The sequence below is a fragment of the Platichthys flesus genome, chromosome 17 (assembly GCF_949316205.1).
Source record: "Platichthys flesus chromosome 17, fPlaFle2.1, whole genome shotgun sequence".
Taxonomy (NCBI): Eukaryota; Metazoa; Chordata; class Actinopteri; order Pleuronectiformes; family Pleuronectidae; genus Platichthys; species Platichthys flesus.
In genome coordinates, this window is record NC_084961.1 from 18879195 (window position 1) to 18901074 (window position 21880).

At 40.0% G+C, this 21880-nt stretch overlaps 1 protein-coding gene across 3 annotated transcripts in view; it reads right to left on the reverse strand.

Moving 5' to 3' along the window:
• thrb (thyroid hormone receptor beta) overlaps positions 1-18423 on the reverse strand; it is a 102933-nt gene extending 84510 nt beyond the window's left edge. For 2 of the 3 annotated variants that reach the window (XM_062409495.1, XM_062409497.1), the window contains exon 1: positions 17980-18423. The gene's annotated coding sequence lies outside the window, so the exon portion shown is untranslated. The remainder of the gene's footprint in view (positions 1-17979) is intronic. The other variant, XM_062409498.1, reaches the window with a different exon arrangement.
• Between the last annotated feature and the right edge of the window lie 3457 nt (positions 18424-21880).

Genomic DNA, 21880 nt, shown 5'->3' on the forward strand with positions numbered 1-21880 from the left:
AGCCTGCAGCATCTTTCAACATCAGGAAGGACAACTGCAATGGAGGTCAATTCATGGGCACATGAAAATACTTGCAGGCTCAGAGAAATGTTGGCATAAGCTTTGAAATGGAGCTTGCCAAAACTCCACACAGGGTTCCCACACTCTCTTCAATGTGTATTTTTCAAGGACTTTCCAAGCCCTGTTCCCTCAAATTCAAGGACCTTAGATGCCCAAGTTTACTGTCTATGAATTAGAACTGACAGGTTGCTGTGACAGTGTAACAGTTATGGCAGACTGTGTTCTCTATCTTCTCTAACACAGAACAACAATACATAGCGTAAGTTCAGAGTTAAACACAGTGGCCGTTGAGGAGCAAGAGGTTCTGAAAGCAGCCCATAGCCTACATGTCAAGTAGGAATAAATATCGAAATTACCTTTTTGCACAATATATAGAAATTCAAATATATAGTCTATGTAATTGTTCTATTGTTTTTTTTTCCAAATTCACAAACTTTCAATGACCAGTCGGAACCCCTCACAACTGATTTGAGTTAACATTCTTTAAGATTTCCTTTCCAAAAGCATCATATTTTTGCTCAAACATGGCTCGAAATTCACGGCACCTGTAGATGCCTTCTGTTGCAGTTTTATCAGGGGAGAATCCAGGACTTTTTCCATGTCTAACAGCCAGGCCAGATGTTGTTTTTTTTCATGCCATAAAGTCAGTAGTTTGGCTCCTTTCAAAAGGCCAACTGTTGTGTGATTCAGTGGATCTTTTCAACAAATCTCTTTTTTTAATCACCTTTCGTACTTAATGGGGTAGTTTGGCCAAAAATGAAAATTCCCTCATTATCTACTTACCACTATGCTGATGGTGGGGTGGGTGAAGTGTTTTGAGTCCACAAAACACTTTTGGAGTTTCAGTGTTAAACACTATTGGTGCCAAACCCAATAAAATTGAAGTAAATGGTGAACTATTCTTCAAACGTAAAAATAAAAACAAATATTGAATCTTGTGGTTTTATCCAAGTGTCTGTAAGCCCTGACTTTCAATTTCTAGGAATGAGGTAATTTACACCGTGTTTTTAGCCTAAATGTCTGCTGTGATCCACCAGTGAATGTGGCTTGAGATGAGGATATTATTTAGGCTCAAAACATGGTGTTCATGAATATGTTTCCAGACAATTTTGAATGCCAGGGCTAACGGACACTTAGATTCAATATTTTTTTTTATTTTTACGTTTGAAGAATTGTTGGCTGAAACGCTGTTTACCCCTCAAACTCCAAAAGTGTTTTGATGACTCAAACACTTCACCTATCCTTTCATCTGCTTAATGGTGAGTAGATAATAATAATAATTTTTTTGGTGAACCATTCATTTGACTGTATATTAAACCTGACAATTAGGGCTGCTCGATTAATCAAAATTTAATTGTGATTACGATTATGGGGTCAAACGATCTCCAAACTACTATAATCGAGTTGAAACGATTATTTGGAATTTTTTTCTAAAGAGACGCGGATTCAGTCCTTCCCTCAAAGCATTCAGCGACCCAGCTGACTGGCACTCACTCTCAAGCAGCTGTAAAGTGAAGGAGGCGAGTTGTGTGTGTGGTGAACAGCGGTGAAAAAAACAGCGCGAGTGGAAAAGCAGGGAGGGCAGCAGGAGACCATGTAGCGGCCTCGCCGCGCACCGCTATTCTCAAGCGCGCTCCCAGCTGGCTGTTCAGACCGGTCAGACCGGACCCGCATTTCTCCGCGCCGGTCAGTCGGTCATATAGTTCTAGGGTTGCCATCATTAAGGGTTTGAATAACCAGGCACCGATATCCTGATTTCACGGAGGAATAAGACACGCAACCGTCCTTGGTGTTTACCGGAACCGGAAGTGATTAAAAAAATAAAGCATAGACTTCAGAATAAGGGCACATATTAATAATCGTTTGAATAATCGTGATTTTGATATTGTCCAAAATAATCGTGATTATGATTTTTTCAATAATCGAGCAGCCCTACTGACAATGCAATCCAATTTCATCCTACAATGATTCAAGTCTAACCGAATGCTAAACATGAATTGTTAAATGCAACCCACCTCCAAACCAAATATAGACAGATCCAGGAGTAACAAGTACTTAGGACAACAATAGCAAATGTTACAACAAACGTATTATCCCAGCATTACCTGTAAACACACCCAGAAGACACTGCAATAGCATTCCTATTTTTGTGGCAAACTGATGAATGAATAGTAAGTCCATATTTAATGTTCTTTTAGCTCTGGTTAGGTCCCACACAACTCCTGAGTGACAATCTTGCATATTCGCTGCTAATTGCTCCATTGTGTTCACCGGACAGTTGCTATCTTGCTAACTGTTATTTCGTGCTTCCTCTGTTTATTTATCTTTTGCTAGAAGCAAGGTTGATCAGTTTGGAAAGGTTCTACCAAACGACGCTCGCAACAAAATCAGATCAATGAGCCAAAAGAAGCTTTAATAGCTTAATGTTGTTCATGTAACAAAACAATCCATCCAGTTTATAGAGCCATGTGAGCCATTGTATGCGGAAAAAAATAGTAGAGCAACAATATCTGTACCCATCCATCTCCCTCAAGTGGACCAGTCCTTTAAATGATTCAGCATGTGCAAAAATAATATTAAACCTATTACACAATACGTTTTGGCTGGAAGACCAACCACGACACCCTGGCTGCAACAGGAAGCCCTCTACATCTGGAGAACACCTTTCTTGCTTTGGAGCAGGTCGACAGCGGTTTCATCTTTATGGGGATGGGTCTCACAGACACAGGTAGAGCAAGTCAGTTCTCTAGTTACTTCTGTAACTAAATAAAATTGAGTACGAAAAAACTATGGTGATAAATTTGTCATAGCAGAGGGTTTAATAAGTTTGTGACTTTACCAGTTGTGTGAAGGCTAATTCTGGGTTTGAGCTTCATCATCATGAATTGCCTACAATTACTTACAATGTCATTTATGTTCATTAACAATGCTCAAAAAAATTGTGTTTTCTTGTTTGTTTTTATTCATGCATGTAGGTGAGTTTTTGACAATGCATGAGTAGCCTTTATTTTATAGGAGTAGGGTATATGTAATTGAGATTACTGTAAAGACCAATTGTTAACTTTAAAAACGTAAACGCAACTTATTATAGATTAACATGTGACAGCTGCTGCACTGAGAAAAGAAAACGCACTAAAAGGAGACACTGCAGGTTCACCTACAAGGAGTGAAAGCAAGGTGTTGCAAATACAGGAAATATACAGCACGTTGTTTTCCTTTTACCGCACGCAGTTCAGAGAACAATAGACAGATAATTATCTTTCAGCACAGTTTCAGTGTTTATCTGTTGAATATGTTGCTAACATGTATTGCTGTAGGATGCCCTTTTCAAAATAAAAGCACCCAAGCTTTTCTTTGCACAGAATCCATTCATTTGTTTTTAAAATAGTTGTATTGTGAAATATTTGCAGGAGCTGAAGATACACAGCTTCAAACTGCAAAGTACTGGTATTTATGTGAGTATACAGGACTCATTTTAATCGAGGATATACTGTAGTTATACTAGAAACCTCTGATAGGCTGTAGTTATATTAAAAGTTAACATAAAGAAACTTCAGGTGATAGACTCTCTCTCTCTATTTCTGTCTCTCTCTTACTCACACACTAACTCACACATCTATGGTCCTTTGCGAGGTTAACCCTATGTAAAGACATAGCGCGGGTGTTAGAAGCTCCGCTGCAGAACCGAGGCTGAACTGCAGCCGGTGTGAACAACTGACAACCGCAAAACACAGCCGTTGTGAAGAGCAGCACGGGTCATTCATAAAGTACTGATATTAATAAAATCAGGTATTATAACATTATTAACGACTGGGTATCGCAATACCTTTCTAGTATCGGTATACAGTGCAACATCAGAGGGCACTGTACAGTATATGGAGCCACCGGGAGAGGGTATAAGAACCCTGCTTCAAAGTGCACACAACCTCAGACAGGAAGAGCACGAGTGGCCAAGGCACCACGCCAAGCCAAAGCTGGAGCAGCTTCAAATCTGAGCGTCCTTGAATGACCCAACCAAACTTTGAACTAAACTCTACAAAGACAAATTGTTCAGAGACCCGAAATATACAGGGAACTTACAATCCATTTCAAGTCTAACAAAACTTCAAATTATCAGCAAGGAATCTGCTCAGAAATAAATAAACTCTTTTGAAAAGCAGTAGAAGTCAAGAAAACGTCATGCTTTAATCTTAAAAAATAGTTTTTTGGGGTTTTGGTTTATGGCATAAATGTTGCTTCACCAATTTTGACTGAAAAATTATGGGTTGTAAAAACTTTCAGAAGCTTAGTCATTTCTTACTTTTTATATCATCAGTAATTGAGGGCCTTTATCATAGTAGAAAGGTTCAGTGTCTAGCTCAAGTGCACAGCAGCAGGATTCACACTGACTTTTGTAGGTCTACAACAGGGGTGTCCAAACTTTTTGTCCCGAGGGCCACATACAGAAAAAAATTTGAAGGACTAGGCAACTCACGCCAACACACCCCCCCCCCCCCCCCCTGCCCTGGAGCGGACTGTTAACAGTGCGACTCAACCGCGTCGCTCAGGGTGGGGGGGCGTGGCAGCGTTCTGAGGGACGTGGCGGCGTTCTGAGGGAGAGCTGGCAAGTCAGAGCTGAGAAGTGCAATACAGTGGGCCATAGTCCATTATATTACATTACATTTCATTACTTTATCCAGCGGCTTACAATAAAGGCCGGCGCATGGTTATGCAGCTGCGGCTGCAACTTTTCACGCAATTTTGTCGATGGACTGCAAAGCAATTCACAGCCAGAACACTAGGTGGAGTAACGTTTTTATGTCGAAGACGACCTTAGAGATGCCTTATTTGTGTGTGGCAGTCGTCGTCGACTGTTCATTACTTAATTACTTATTCTGGAGGACAACTTTGTCCCTGATCTTTCTCAACAGCTTTGTACCTTCGTCAACCTGCAAACCGACGTTAGCCGAGATGTCCTTATAGGAATTGTAGGCCATCTGCTTGTCTTTGTATTCCGTTAATGACGGGTTATACAAGTGGTCATACTTTCGGACCTCTACGGCCAAACGCTCTTCTATTTGGTACATATTCGTTCTTCTAAATCTTCCCTGGTTTCTGCCGGTATTATGAGGCATGAAACCGGGGATGTGACTCCAGAAAGGATGTAGGTACAACAAGAACCCAGAACAACAAGAATCAAGAAGTACAATTTCTTCAAAAATAATGCAAAACAAAGTGCTATAAGTATGTGCCATTTAATTGCTACTAATTTATTAGTTTAAAAAAAAGAAAAAAGATATTATATTTTAAGACATTGATGCGGGCCAATTAAAAATGGATGGCTGGCTGCAGTTGGCCCGCGGGAAATAGTTTGGACACCCCTGGTCTACAACATGTAAGACTTTGGTTACAGGAAAGGACAGGTAAGGATAGTTGTGGTTGAATTCAAGTTGTTAAAATATGTTCCCTAAACTGAAGGTTCTAAATAAACGTTATTACACATTCAACTCTTTGATGTTTCGCTTTAGATTGAACCATACACTATATCCTTCTTTCATGAACTAATTATCTTTTATGATAGCTTGAATGTTCATTCCTGCACATTCAGCTGAATTTGAGATGAAAGTCAGATAATTACAAGTTTAATTAGTTGATGTATTGACTGATGTATTGAGCTTTTTTTTCTTTATAAAGGACCATATGAGCAAATGGTTGAATTAGGGATGGGCATAATTAATCGACGATCGATTAATTGATCATTAAGAATTTCGTCGAGGAAATATTTTTTCATCGAGAAATTCACTAATTACACATTTGACCAGGGGGGCAGTGTTTGAAAAAAACGCCACAGGCCTACTCAGTTACCTGCGACTGGCTGGGAGTTACCGTGTATTTCCATTTCCAAAGTAAACATTAAGGGGTCATGGCTAAGTGTAGAGTGGGACCATTTTGAGTTAAAAATGACTTGGTCCACTGCCAATACTGCGAAGCTATCGCCGAGACTTGGGAGACGAGGTCTGACACGGAAGAGGGGACCGGAGCCGCGGCCAGGCTAGTGAAGTTAGCACGGAGCTACCTGTGAATCACGGGGACGTCAGTCCCCTCAGAGCGAGTTTTTTCGACGGCTGGACTGATGGTCACCAGGCTGAGTTCACGTCTGACCTCGGGGATTGTTAACATGCTCATCTTTCTCAACACAAACCCGTAGGCTGGTGCTGAGGTTGTATGAGAGTTACTGGTTATTTGTATGAAGCTTTCTCAACTCAGTGCCTTGTTTGATAGTTTTTAGTTACATGTGGCAAAACCTGTCTGACCTAAGTAAGATATAGATGTGTTTAAGTTGTTGTTTAACATGATGTTTTTTATATTATTATTTTTATATTATTTACGAGGAAAAAAAAACGAGGGTCAGTTGTGTTTGGTAGCACCAGCTTCTAGCTGTCGGCTCCGCTGCTTAAGAAAACGGCAGCGCATATTTTGTTCATCTTGTAATAAAGATCTCAATGAGGAAACACGCTTCATTTTTTCACTTCATTTTAATATAGCCTATAAATAGTGAGTTTTTTAACTTGAAAATATGAATGATTAATCGAAAATTAGTCATTAATTCTCCCGACGATCGATGAAGACTATTTAATCGAATGCCCATCCCTAGGATGAATTGGTGTCTCTACACTGAATTTAGTTTTGTGGTTATGGTAAGATTTAAGAACCTTTTATAATCCCTTATTCTATTTTTACTTTGTATTATTCACTTTACATATACACCGTAGCTTAGCTCTGTAATTTCATTTTTTTATTCTTCTCTTTTTAGTGTGTGTGCAGATTATGCATAACTGCAATTAACCTTTGTAATGAATCAAGCCATCTCTCAATGACCTACAAGATGTGGGCACTGTGAGACTCCACAGCACTGAAGAAGTGGAAACATTGCTAGCAACCTTGTAAGCCTTGGTCAGTCACAAGTAGAACAATAATAACAACCGGTTTATCTAAAAGCTTGGATTGGTCCGAGGTTCATCCTACAGCTAAATAATGAGCCACAACATTAGAAGCACAGAACCAGACTGAGAGGGTGAAAGCAAAGCAACCTGCAAGTGCAACACATGTCACAGCATTTCAACAACATTTCTGAATGTTTGATTTCTTTTGTAAAAAGAACTTCATGTCATTTAGTTCAACTAGAATATTCCATGATTCCTGTCAGCCAACCATTGACAATGTAGACTGACTCTAGCCGAAGAAATCAAGTTTCTCAAAAGGTTTCGCACTATAAGCTGCTTATAAGGTGCTTGCCTTTTTGACTGCAAACCGACAAGTATAGGCAGTGTAAGTGAACTTTTATGATGCTGTTTTGTGTTTGCTTAATGAGCTTTCTGCGCCAAGAAGCCATTATTTCTGTGGGCAGAAGTGATTCTAACTAAATAAAAACCTGAGAAAGTTGTTAGTGGAGTGCGAAAGAAAGTATATATGACACATGGCCACAGAGAAAGTTTAACATGCAATACATTATTGTGGTTAACCTTTCTAGATATGTTGTACTAAGCCAAGTTACTGTATGTATTATGGCTGAAGCTCAAATTTTCCTTTGCTGAACATTACACCTCTAACAAGCAACATGATGATAGCTTATACATAATGTTTAAAGAACCTGTGGTCCAAAGCCTTTAATACAAGATACACCTCACATAACAATGTGATGTGGCTTGTAAAGCAACAATGAAGTTTAGACTGTAGGTAGGTGAATGAAACCCTGCACACTTGCCAATAAAAGTCAATTATTTGTCATCTGACGCTTTAATTGCTGATGGACACAAGGCCCTTGTTTTCATGCTGTAAAAATCCTGATCTCCATACTCTTATCTGAATGGCATGTAAGCAGTTGTTTCTGACAGCTGCAGAGTACAGCTTGTGCAGCCAACCAAACCTCACACCACCCGCCAGAGTTTGTCAAGAGTTCTGCCTGAGTAGGGCCTTGTTCAATCCTAACACCCGTCTCAAGTGATCTGATCTCAAGTGTCGGTCACCAGTGTTCACACCTGACATTATAATAATTCTCCTGTGATCACTCATGATCAGATCTCGCTTCCCTGCTCTATATGCATTATGCAAACACAGACATATGTTGTTTCTCTTCGCACCAAATTAGGTTGTTTTATCAATCCTGGCTGTAAGAATGGGTCCATTGGCAGTGTGAGGGAGAGAGAGATTGTGTATGTGTGTGAGAGGAAGAGAGAAAGGGCAGAGTGGAGCAAGGAGATTCAGTATGCTCCATGTAGCTTGACTATAAAATAAAAAAAATCACACACAAAAAAATATATGAATAGAAAATCAATATGTGGTGGTCAGTGTTAATATTGTAACTGTTGCCACAAATAAATCAATGTTAAGAAGTATAAATATACACTCAGTTCATAATAAAATTGTAGCAGGTCAGCAGACATCAGCTGAGAAGGTATATTTATATAGTACAAAAAGTATAATGTACATAAAGTTTGTGTGTGAGTTATCTACTAGCTAATTTCACCTTACAAAAGGTCACAGCATTAAAACTTTTACCATTTCTCATCCAGTAAAGATCTTAGTTGCTATAAAACCTCTGTGCCAATGTCCTTATCATAATGACATCAACTAAATGCACCGAGAGTTAATGTAGCACAACATTCTGCATCAAATCACAACAAGCAGTTATGCGGCATATAGTGTAAGATGATCACAACCTGTTTTGATTCTAGCTGGTGACCTTTGTTTCCTGTCATCCTCCTCTCTCCCTCACCACTTCCTGTCTGAAACTACTTTGATCTGTCAATTAAGGGTCCCTCTCAATGTCATCTCAATGTCATCTTAATAATGATGATTTTACAAATTATATTTAAGTTATATTAAACCTTACTGCCAATATGATCTAACCTTACTTTGTTTCTTCTAAATGTGCCTCAGATATTGTAAAATGCATTTGAGAATAAGACATTATATCACAAAGTGACATAAAAAAAAATTGTCAGCTGAACAATTTTTTTATCGATAATATATTGTATTCTGTGTTATTATTTCTATAATTTAGTATCATTATTGAAGGTCATGTCAGAATGTCGGCCATATTTCATATTACCTACCTGACTATTTCATCTAATCTTTAACCTCTTTTTAAATCTTCACAATGGGAGGCGGGACTCTGCATTGGGCCTTTGAACAGTTTCGGGGGAAGTGACAAAATCTTACATTAGTAATTACATTAATTATCAAAAGGAGATGATGTCATATAACATATCTTTGAAAAAAATTAAGAGAGTGTTCAGGGGAAAAGTAACCTTCCCAGAGTCAGACATTAATAAAAGCCTTTGGACAGGCAACACCAAACGCTACCACCCACTCACTTCAGTAAAGTTCTTGGAACACATAGCAACAGCTGTTCGGAAACTGCTTCACTCTTCAAACTTCTCGTAACTGCAGAGGATGTGGCAGCAGGTGAAGAGGGTTAGCCAAAGCATCATACTGACACTAACACGACAACAACTACATAATCACAGGGAAATACAGGGATCCAACAAAGTTATCAGTTCAATGTGAGGTCGCAGGAGTGAGGTTTTAGTTGAGCGTTTTGAAGATCAGATGAGTGCCTCCTCGGGCCATAATGCTGAGCTCAAAGTTTAAAGGTTTGTATTTCAAAAACAGTTTTTAAAGCAATATTAGGAGGTAGCATTTCAAACAAAATCACATGAGTCACACTGGCAGAAAAATCCCCAGCTATAGACATGACCCTGTGAGTGTGTGTGTGTGTGTGTGTGTGTGTGTGTGTGTGTGTGTTCCACGTGTGTTGGTGTCTTGAACATACAGTAAATGTATCAGGTACAACAAAGAGCACAGTGTTTAGACTTGAAGAAATGTTGTTACTGAGCTACTTTATTCTCTTCATATCACATCATATCATATTTGCCGTATACCTCTGTTTTAATAAGTACTTCATGTTAGCACTACCTCCAAGCATCATATTAGCATGTAAACTGCTGCTGCCTAATAAGACAATTCTGCAGTGAGTCATCGCTGATAAGCAACTCATTAGAGGAGTTAATGGTAAATGGTTTGTATTTATATAGCGCTTTTCTAGTCTTGCTAACCCCTCAAAGCGCTCTACAGTACAGTCTGACATTCACCCGTTCACATACACATCCATATCTATTACCAGCACTTTGTACTTCTATGAGGGGTAATTTGGGGTTCAGCATGTCGTCCCTGGGCAAGATGGTGAAGACTGGGATCAAACTGCAGACCTTCGGGTTGGAGGAAAACTGCTCTACCCCTAAGCCACAGCCGCCTAATATGATGTATGTTTTCAATATTCTCATATGGCCCTTGAGGGACATTATAAAATGTTTAATGGGAAAAAGATTCCCCATCCTCAACCTAAATCCTGCAATAAAAGTTAACTATACTGTGTGATGTTATCCAAGGATATTGTCTCCTCTCTCACCCTAGGAAATTAACAGTGTTTTAGTATTTAAGCTAACAGGGGAGTGAATCCAGCCTCTGGATGACTCATGTGAACAGCACAGGTAGCTGCAGTGATGCTAAGATAAAAGGAACAACTGCACTAAATTAGATTAGTTTGGATATGCTGACTGGAATAACTGAGGTGAGTCAGTCTGTGCTAATGCAGAGCAGTGACACCGGTAACCACGTTAACTGTGCACAAAGATGGTGAACGCTAAATCCTAACAATGCTTTATCAGTGTAACAACATTTTTATGAAAAAAAGAGTATCATTAAAATCTAGACTAAAGCTAAATCAAACCCAGCTAACACAGCTGCAAAATACTCTGTTTTCTCATTACAATGCTTTATATGTTTTCCCTATATTAATTCATACTCTTGTAATAGGTGATACGATGTAGAGCTGATCACTCAGTTATTTGATCCACAGAAAATGTATTAGCAACTGCAGATTCATCAAATTACCAATACCTGTAGCTCTATTGTGATGAAGCCATGATATCAATCGTTCTGTTACTATGTCCCCTTACACCTCTGTATCACCTTAAACCACAAAACCAACATTGCAGCCTTTAGAATTGATTCGTTGAACGGAACTGATGCATGGCGACCAGTAAAGCTACCACAAAACCTTATTCTGTTTTGGCAAGAAGAGATAAATTCATACCAGACATCATTACCCCTCGGAACGTAACAAGAGCAATAGGTGAGCCCTGTACAGCGACAAGCATATCCGCCTGTACTTGCAAGCAAACCCACACTTGCCAAACTAACTTACGATGCCTCATAAACCACAGCACCATTTGGAGTAGTGGCTTAACAACGTTACACTATTACGGTTTCCCAGAGAGTGAAGACAATCAGATGGTTACTGACCAAAATCCTTTCATATTGTCATTAAATAATCTTCTCTTGGTCCAGCTCAGTTTCCTTCACTCCACCTGTATCATACCCTGGGTTATTTTAAACCAATGGGACGAACACAAGTTTACTGCTTAGACCCTTATCGCAACATGGTGCATTATTGGTCTTGCACAATACACTTGAGGCATAGCATGAGCAGCTCCAGTAAGCTGACTGTTTCTACATAGGAGGCGTTCAGGAAGGTCAGCTGCATTGTGGATTCACCCAAAAGCCCAAAACATAACTACTGTGGTTACTCAATTACACCACAGAAAAGTAGACTTTCAGGAGGAAAATCAACTTTAGATCTAACTTATAGGTTTATGATGATGAAGGACAGACAATTGAAAAATGCAATGGAATCACTTTCTGTGTGCATACCTTGTGACACATAAAAAGTCCTGATGTCCCTGGCCACAGTGTTAAAAAATGCACATACAACAAACCGCACTTCCTCCAGTGTGTGATAACTGACCAGATTTGGATCATGACGTAGATGGAAGCACAAACATCAACTGGGGAAAAATGTAATAATGCCAGAATAAGTTATTAAAGTCCCCTTCAATCACAGTGGGTCCTGGTACTGTTAAGATTGTAGTGGTTGTGTATTTCATAATGAGACATTTCTAAGATTGAACTGTTGGAAGTATACCGTTTTTGCAGGAATTATTTTGAACTTGATGTATTTCAGAGGATAAGGCCACATGCAGCCTCATGGCAGAGACAAAGCTATGTTCTTTTTTGGTGGTAAAATCTGAATGAGACTAACTGAAGATCACTGTTGAACCTTTATTTTCGTGACTTGTCCAGTCTTCCATGGAAAAGGCTGACTATAATGGCAGAGGGCCATTATAATTTGATTGCATACTGACTGTAATGTTCCAACATTTTCACTTTATTATTTTAAATCTAATTTATTGTTCGGACAAATGATTCTACCAATATTCCGATTTTATGCATTTAATAAATGTTTATGCTCTGTTTCCTTGTGCTAACCAACATTATTTTCATTAATGATTAATCTGGTGGTTATTTTTTCAATTAATCCATTGGTCTATTAAATATTAGACCACTCAAAAAGCTTTCATCAAAATATTGTACAGCAAAAGTTTTCACTTTCACATTTCTCTCTTTGTCCAAACATGAGTCAGAAACCCACAAAGATCCAATGTTCTATAATGTAATTCAAGGAAAGCAGCACTGCGGAGCTCGCTTGACTTAAAATGAAAAAAGCAGATAGAGTGTGTGTGAAAGATGTAAAGCTTAAAAAGCAGCCTCTATTTCCTACAATATTTTGTACAATAGCTATAGAGAGGGACGTGGCACAGTGCAGCTGCAGTGGCTGCAAATCTCTCTCAACACATGTAATAACACAAGGGGAGTCCTGGCGCAGCTCAATTAAAAGTGCTGTGTTAAGTTAAAGGGGACATATTATGAAAATTCCTCTTTTGTAGTGCTTCTACACGTTAATTTGGGTATCTGGCTTGTCTACCGTGCCAAAAACTCCCGCGATTTGTTGTGGTTCCTCTATATCAGAAACGATACGCTAGAGTGCGTAGAATGGGATTACGACCGAAATAAACGTCATAGTTACACCATGCCCATGTAGGGAGTCTTGCTACATGGCCTTGGACAAGTGTTAGCTCGCTGTATCCGTCAGACATTTAAGTGGCCGCATAAACAAGGGACCCCCGGATCACCTCTAAACGTTGACTCAACAGTGTGGAAGGATATTGCTGCTGCGCCAGCTCAAGCTCCCACTGCTCCCACTGTGAGGCTGCGCTGGGGAGCTGGGGCTCTCGCAGCCAGGCTCACCGGAGGTGGGGGGGGCACTCAAAACAGGTCAATCTGAGGAGGGCTGTTTTAGACAGGGTAAAAAGGTGCTGTTTTAAATGATCCTTGTGGTATTTTGACCAAAATATGTTACAGACATTTCATTAAGACCCCAAGCAACCCTATCAACTGTGGTAAAATGGGCATAATATGTCCCCTTTAAGATAGATTGATATTGAGAACATGCCGTACCTATTCATTCTTAATTAGTCCTACAAATGTCTGGGTAATTAAAGCCACACCATGATACCCTAAAATAACCGCTTCAAAATAATTTTGCTGATACACAAACTTGATACGCTTCACTGCCAGTTTGCTGCTGGCACATTGCAGCCTGTTTTACTGCATACATATCACACCAACAACCAGATCCAGAGCTAGCAGCTTGGTATAAGAGACAACTAGCTCACCATTCTTAGTGTGGAGAGAGAGGGACTGAGTTAGAACACGAACAAGAGTAAATACTGGATGATATTTTACTTGTTGGCAAGATGCAGTATACAGGACAGATTCCAACCTGTTGTTGTTGTTGTTGGAGTAGATAAGGCCCAGCGGCGGGCGACATTGCATCAAACGAATTATAGGAGTTGTTGCTATCCGCTAAGAGAGCTAGAGTGTATGTGGCAGCACACTGCTGTTATTATATCAGGGTTTCTTCTGGTACCAGTTCTCGCCAGGGCAAAAGAAAAATCAATACGATCAATTAGTTATCTAATACAACGGCTAGGTGACTTTTCCAAACAGGTGTTTAGTGGGAAGAAGAAGACACTCAAGTTGGGTTAGCTTAGCTCTTATCCGTCTCTCTTCCCATCATGTAAATACTACACTATATTCATTATGGCTGACTTAAGTAAGATGATTACCTATCAGACGTCTCTGAGGCTGCGACAACACGCTGGTACTTATCTCTCACACCAGGAGAGACTCACTTCCCACAGTAAACCCACGATGCCGGTTTGAGTCACATTTGAACAGATGCAGTCGGCCTGTGGAAGCGCTAGAGACGAATGAACTGTCAGTAAAAAAGAACCAACCATTCATGTTATTATTATCTGTTTGTTTACCTGCACAGAGAAAGAAAGAGAACATGGATTGGTGATGGGAGATGGAGCTCAGTGAGGAGGGAGCAGGCAAGAAGAGGAGGAGAGGAAAGGAAAGACGAGAGAAAAATTAACTCCACATATAGGAGGTGTGCATGGATGGGAAGCAGATATGTCTGATATTCCAAGATTCAAGAAATCAATGAAAGTTCCATATATAAAGAATGTGGCTTGAAATATCTATATAACAATAAATGAGGAAACTCTTAATAAATAAATAGTTTTTTCAGTAATCACCTCAGCAACATTGGCCCAATTAAAAAACTCTTTATCCACAACAACATTAAATCGATTGCTATAGCTAAATTTGTCTTGACTTTACTAATAGATTTAATTAACACATTTATAAGTAAGGTAGTTCTGCATAATGAGTGTATAAAAACAAACGAGTGAGGGCGTAAGTGTTTATAATGAAGAGTGTCAGGCCTTTTATTTATTGGCCTAAAACTACTTGTGGAGCAGACAAGATGTGCATCCGTGCATGGGTTATAAATTATTTCAAAGGAAAAACACAATGCTTTAGATCTAAAGATGTTTCGCCTGTTAGAAGGAACACCAGTAGATTAAATTTACACCTACTATTTAAGAGCATACAGGTTTAGTTAATTGTTACTGTTTCAAATCTGTGGGGTTGTAAATGTGTGAAAGGCAAAAAGAACAACATGGTGAACTGAAGAGAGTTCCATGTGATAATGTGACAGCGTTTCATTTGCAGTGTAGTCATTGATTAAAGATGCCTATTTGAGGCTGAGCTCACAACTCTTCACTGTGTGCTTGTGATCCAGGTATTAGTCGTGTTATGGGGACCTAAATCTATTTAAAGTGACATAATAGGGACTTTTCTTCCTTATAACCCCAAAAGGCCATTCCCTATGAGGTAAATCATTACATTTTAAGAGAAAGACATGTGTTACGGTTAAGTTTGGTTTAGGTTTGAGTCAAGGTTAATGGAATAGTTCACCCAAAAATTATAATTCACTCATTATCTACTAACCCCTATAAAAATGGAGTGGTGGGTGAAGTGTTTGAGTCCACAAAACACATAACATGCCTCCGTACTGCTCTTGTGGTGTCATCCAAGTGCCTGCAAGCCCCGACATTCATATTCAACTCAATACAAGGTAATTTATACCATCTTGTAAACCTATAATAATCCACCAGAAGTGGATAATCTAGCTCACGTTAGCATTTCCAACGATCCCTTAATGAAACTGTAAGGAAGAGATCAGAGGATATTTAGGTTTAAAACTTGGTCTACATTACGCAGTTTACAGTCGAATACGAATGTCGGGCCTGCGGACACTTGGCTTTCATCACATGAGCAGTACGGAGACATGTTGTGTGTTTTTTCTGTTGTGTTATTATTTCTGAAGATAAGTCCCTCATATCTTCGGTTGTATTGGATTCAGCTGCTACTCTGTTTACCACTGAAACTCCAGAAGTGTTTTGTGGACTTAAACATTCACCCGCCCCTCCATCGGCATAGGGGTGAGTAGATAATGAGTGAATTATATCTATATCATTCTTGGGTGAACTTTTCCTTTAGGGTTTGGGTAAAGTTAATAATAAATTGAAGTTAATGTAATGTTCTTTGAAGTCAAAGAGACACGTGTGTGTGTGTGTGTGTGTGTGTGTGTGTGTGTGTGTGCGTGTGTCAGGGCTTTTTGTATTGAATTGACAACCGTCACCCTAGGGCCGATGTGTCCATACAGACTTGAAACAGGTTACAACGCATCACACACCAGAAAGTCGTAATTAACTGAACATTCAATACAGTTGCTTTATGTGTCTTAAATTATTTTCAACAGTGCCATCATTTAAAAAGGGTTAGGGTTATGCTTTTCTGGTTTTAACATTTCCTTTAATGTCTCAGCTTTGCTCTGCATGCAACACACATGCCTACCAGCTTGTTTGGCTTGAATTTTTTCAGCAGAACAGAGGCCATTTTTTCCATGGCTACAGCTGTGTTCACAGGTGATCGGGACACCTCTGGGTAAGTAGGTGTGATATTTCCGACACATGCATTCTAAGCGGTAGACGAGCTGACCATTCGAGCAATGCTGGCTTTTAGGAAGAAAAAAAGACTGCTGCAGTGTGAGAGAAATGATGTGTATTTGAGCATTACTGCATGTAGACCCGTATTTGGAGGTCCACATTTATTAACCTGTGAATGGCAACGAACACAATAAATAGATCATGTACAGCTCTGCAACATTATTCATATAGGCATTATCAAAAAATATTGGTTCTGTGATTTAAATGATGCTTGATTGACGGGTTGTTTTCATTTATAATCCTGTGTCTATTTTTGGCGCCGATATTGACAGTGTTCTCTACATGTGAATCTAATCAGTATTACTAGTAGAACCGGCTGGTGTCTTAGTATGATCCTGCCCTGAACGTCACATCTCGACACCCAGACAGGAACAGCCTCCCGCTTGTATTTCCTGGCAGCCTCGGAAGGCATCACGTTAGTACGGTAACCATCATGACAGCAACATGTCACCTATCATTCCTCCAAACTACGGCGGGGCAAGAAGGACAGTTAAGAGATATTTGTAAACACGCCTACAGCTAACTTTGCTGTGGCAAACATGTCTATCCGGGGTTAGTGGCTCATGTTTGGTCACAACGAGGCTTCAGCTGAAAACTCACTCTCGTGTTTGTTCAGTGTCGGTGACAGAGCTGTGAATGTCCACGGGTCCAACCTTTCAAAATCCCCAAGATCCCCTGCAGCTTCCTCTGCATGCTCGATGTGAAGTTGGTGTTGCCAAAGCGAAAGCAGGAGTTACATCAGTGAAATGAAATACGTCTGCCACAGAAGTAAAAGTCCACCACACGCTGCCAGACGAGCATTAAGCTGCTAACATGGCCCAGGGCTCCACACAGAGAGGGGAACTTCGAACCTGGGTCCGTGAAAGTCCCTCAAGTCTTCATTTACCACAAATAAATAAACAGCTAGTCCGGGAACATGCTGTTCTCTGGCACTCGCAGAACCTCATGAGAAATATTGGTCAATTTAATTCCCCCCACGCCTTTTCTTGAATTTAACAACCACAAACAACAATTTACAAATAAGTTTCTAAATGTCCAAGACTCGTTGTTCAATTCGGCGTTCATCAAACTTACCTGAGATGAACTTAAAGGGAAACTTTTCTAATAATCTTCCCTCCTTTCCTGTTTATCTCATATACACAGAATACACCACCGTGGGCGTAAAGAACCCGCGTTAACCAGTTACAAAGTTCAAATATTCCGGTGATAACGCGCTGAACGGCGGATAAATCCCCCCAACCCCCCCGAACTGTCATTAAGATTCGATCGGTTCTGGAAAGCTCCAAGTCATGTTCACCCGTGTGTGCACCGTGTGCCGGTTGGCAAGGCAGCGCTGAAATGCACACATTGGAAACGCAGTTCGGCGACCACTGATTCCCTCCATCTGACATTAGAACATGTTAGTGTCTGTGTCAAAAGCGTCAACCCTGATATGAGCGTTTGGCTCCGGGACCGTAACGTACGCCCACCGAGCTGCTGCACTGTCAAGTGCCCGGTTGCGTGAGGCTGTCATTGGCCACACGGTTGTCAGAAAATGCCCCAAAAATATGAAACCTACCGCATATGCAAGACGAAGCTGGGGTCCGAAGATTATTTCAAGTCCCGGTGTCTGTGCATTCCTCCTCAGCTGGAACCAGTGTTGATCTCCGACGGCTAAACTGAACGGGACACAGCGCCAGGGTTTAACCTGGAATGACCCGCGCTAGTGCAAATCAGGCGAGGACGACGCGTGTGTCTGTGTGTGTACTCTGTGTGTGTGTGTGTGTGTGTGTGAGTGTGATCAGAGTGTGCGGCGGTGAGTCTGTGCTGTGGAGGCAGGAAAAAAAAACAAAAAAACTTCAAAATGAAGCCGAAAAGAAACGCTTGAAAAAGCGCCACATTAACTTGCAGCGCTGCGACGGATCGCTACGGGGAATCCGAGAGTCGGATCACGGAACGGGAAGCGAACAAAATGAGCCTCGCCCCAATCACAAACTCTCAACTTCTCTCCGTCTGTCTCCATGACAGGAGGCCTACATGCCAACAAGGCAGGAAACACACTGCTCCAACGTGCGGCGTGTGTTCGACAGAGCAGCATTAGACCATTTATTTAAACAATCAATAATAATGATGATAATATACCCAAACAATGAAATAATAACAACGATAATAATAATAATAATCACGCTGAAAAATGAAAATATTACAATATTTACCAATAATAATACAATTGGTAATAGTATTGCTAATCATTTATTCTTTGAGGGTTGCAGTGGGGAGCTAGAGCTATTATGCTATATATTATTATAAAAGTATTATTACACACTATGGTATTTATTTTAGTTCAATGTATTTAATCATCACATGTATATATATATATATATATATATATATAAGATAATGTCCCCCCCCCCCCCCCCCTTTAAACCAGTGGGAAGCTGTGATCACTTTTAATTGGGCTTACATTGCATGTGTTTGTTCTTTGCTCTATTTGTGTATTTGTTTACTGGCCTTTGTGTTTGTTACTTGTACTGTATATGTCTGCACAATTTTTCATTATTTCCTCGTCTATTACCTGCTAAGAGACAGTGATGTTAATAAGCAGAGACATTTACATTTTGTATTTTGTACTAATCAACAAATAAATCATCAGTACGTATATATGTAAGTACGTATGTATGTATGTATGTATATATGTCTAAATATTATGTATTGTGTTTGGAAATAATGATGATGTGTTTTATGGAAAGAGCAACAGGTTTGGCTGAGGGCTAGAGCGGTCGTCCTCCAACCAGAAGGTCTGAAGTGTGTGTGAATGGGTAAATGTCGAACTGTAATGTTGAGCGCTTTGAGTGGTCATCAAGAATACAAAAGTGCTACATAATACAAAGGAGGTGGCAGAGAGTGAGAGTTTTAGTGGTGGCAGGTGTCATCCAAGTGTGCCATCTGGAAGCATGTCCTTATTATTTTAAAGGCCATATATGGCCTTTAAAATAATAAGGACATGCTTCCAGATGGCACATATATATATATATAGTATTGTATACATTAATAAAGAAACAAATAACTATTTTCTATATAAAGATGTGGCTGAGTGTTGGCGTCCTGAGCAGAGAGTGAAGTCACACTTCTCTAATGTGTTGTAGTCTAATCTCTTTTCTTGTTTTGGTAGCAGGCATGGGACTGTGTTCATGTTAGTGCATGTGAGTCCCTCCCTGATAAACTGTTGCCCCCCCCCTTCATTTATAAAGCGAGATAGATCCAGTCACAATATGCCGTGATGTAAACACTCCACCTGGGAGTATGTGCTAATTTCCGTCCCTTTTCTTGTACTGCAAACTTTACCTGGTCCCCCCTGTCCCGTTAAACCAAAAACACCACAGCAATTTCCATAACCTTATTTTCAAAATAGCATGAGTGCAGGGCCCCTTGTTATCCTGCCTCTTTGGAATGGGCTTGGTCTGTGGTGATGCAAGTTGCAGCTTTCTTTCTGAAACTGTAAAAGTGACCAGCAGTAATTGAGCGACAAGTTAAGACTGGCTGCAGGAATCAGTCTACAGATTCCTGAAGCTGTTCATCTGTTTATTCAAAGTTCAGTGAAGCTTGACTCAGTACGCGGAACACAGAACTGGATAGTCAGTTCCTGTTGTCTTTGTCGTGAGTGCGCTGTTACTCGACAATGTCACTGACGTTGATTCGTTCCAGTCATCGTTCCTTCAGAGCGCAGCCTTCCTGTCCATTCAAAGCATCACATGTCCCAATCACACCAAATTTGACACTGTACTACCTTGGGCCAGCTACAATACACACGGCAGGTGTGATGCCCATAAAATCTTGAGACAGGTATTTCCAGCATTTTTTGATAAGATGTGGGCTATGCACAGCACATCATGGCATGGCTACAAATGCAAGACTTAGCAAAGCCATGAAATTTGTTTTAAAAACACAAATTGGTCGATCGACAAGCCAAGCACTCACACTTTAATGATATATATTTCACCAGTTTGCCTGACAGCTAGCTAGATGGTTTTACCTTTTGTTGGTTTTCTAGTCCATAGATTGATTTAATAGGATGTGGCTGTGGTGGTTTAGCTGCTGGCTTCATCCAGCTTTGCAACACCCATAGACCGACGTGTAGGCACTACTTTCCTAAGATCATTAAGGGAGGAGTTGTGGCTGATTAAACATTCCTTTTGGTCTGAGATGCTGGTGCTCCTGCGATGTCTTGCAGCAGTGAATAATGTTAAAATGTATACAGTAGGAGACAGGTTGTATAAATGAATATGGGAACAATGAAGGAAGTCTGGACTTCAAGACACCTTCAGTCATTACATTGTAAGGGCAGTCACATTACGTGATCCTAAAGCCTAGCTAATTCTTTGCGCAAGCATAGTGTAATGTCAATGGCTTAACAAAGATATATTATAGGATGTATGTCCCATGCATTTTCTTAATGCTTACAAGAATACTGAGTGATGTTAAAGCTAAATTTTGCATGAGCAATTTGTATTTTACGTACTACTTCTGCTTACATGCTAATGTTGCTAAGATTGTGAGTAGTGGTTGGCATTAGTCAATAGCCAACTGACGATGCCAGCTCTGTGGCTGCTGACCAATTTATTATTACTATAACTACAACTTTGATTTTTGACTGAGGCTTTCATAAGTCTTAACTGTTCATTGCCCTGCAACTATAAACACCTGTGTTTAGCTTCAAAGGGTGTCTTGGACATAGGCATTCAGATTTAAATTAGAATGTGTTTCTGGTTTTTTTCTGGTGATGTAACTGTGACTTCCACTTTAAATTGGTAAACTATTTCTACAGGGTTCATGTATGCATTTGCATGTGTTCATGTTCACCAAATCTTAAATGACAAAAGTATTTCATGTTTATGTTGTTCACCAAACTACTTGGCAAGTTGGAAAATAGAAAAACTGCAGTTCTCATAAATAGCTTGGTAACTTTGGCCCTCTCTGACCATAACTGTTTGCTCTTTCCTTTTTTTTTTCAAACTTTTGTCCAACTTGACCATCATTTTTCAACTTCAATGTAATGGAATAAATATTGCCTCGTAAATTACATCAGTATGTAGTTAGACATTTTCTTCTGGAATGTCCTTCTACAGTTTCCGGTAAACTGGCTCTAAACTTGTTGCAGAATCACAGCTTGCAAGTAGATTATTAATGGAAGGTTTCAAAGTCTTCTGGCAGCGATGTGACCATCGCTGTCATGCATACAGTACCTTAGATGGCACTGATCACTTGCTGTGTGCCTGTTCTCTTACCTTATATCACCTTTGCTTTTACGTACTGTATGTTTAACTTGGACAATCTCCAAGTGTATAAAAGGGCTGTAGTCTGGCTGCTTTAGTACAGGAGTGGGTGTTCTTGACACACCCAGTGAAGACATTAAATAGAGGCCTTCTGTACATAATCTACTAATCTAAAAGAATTTCAGCTCCAACAGATATAAGACAGCA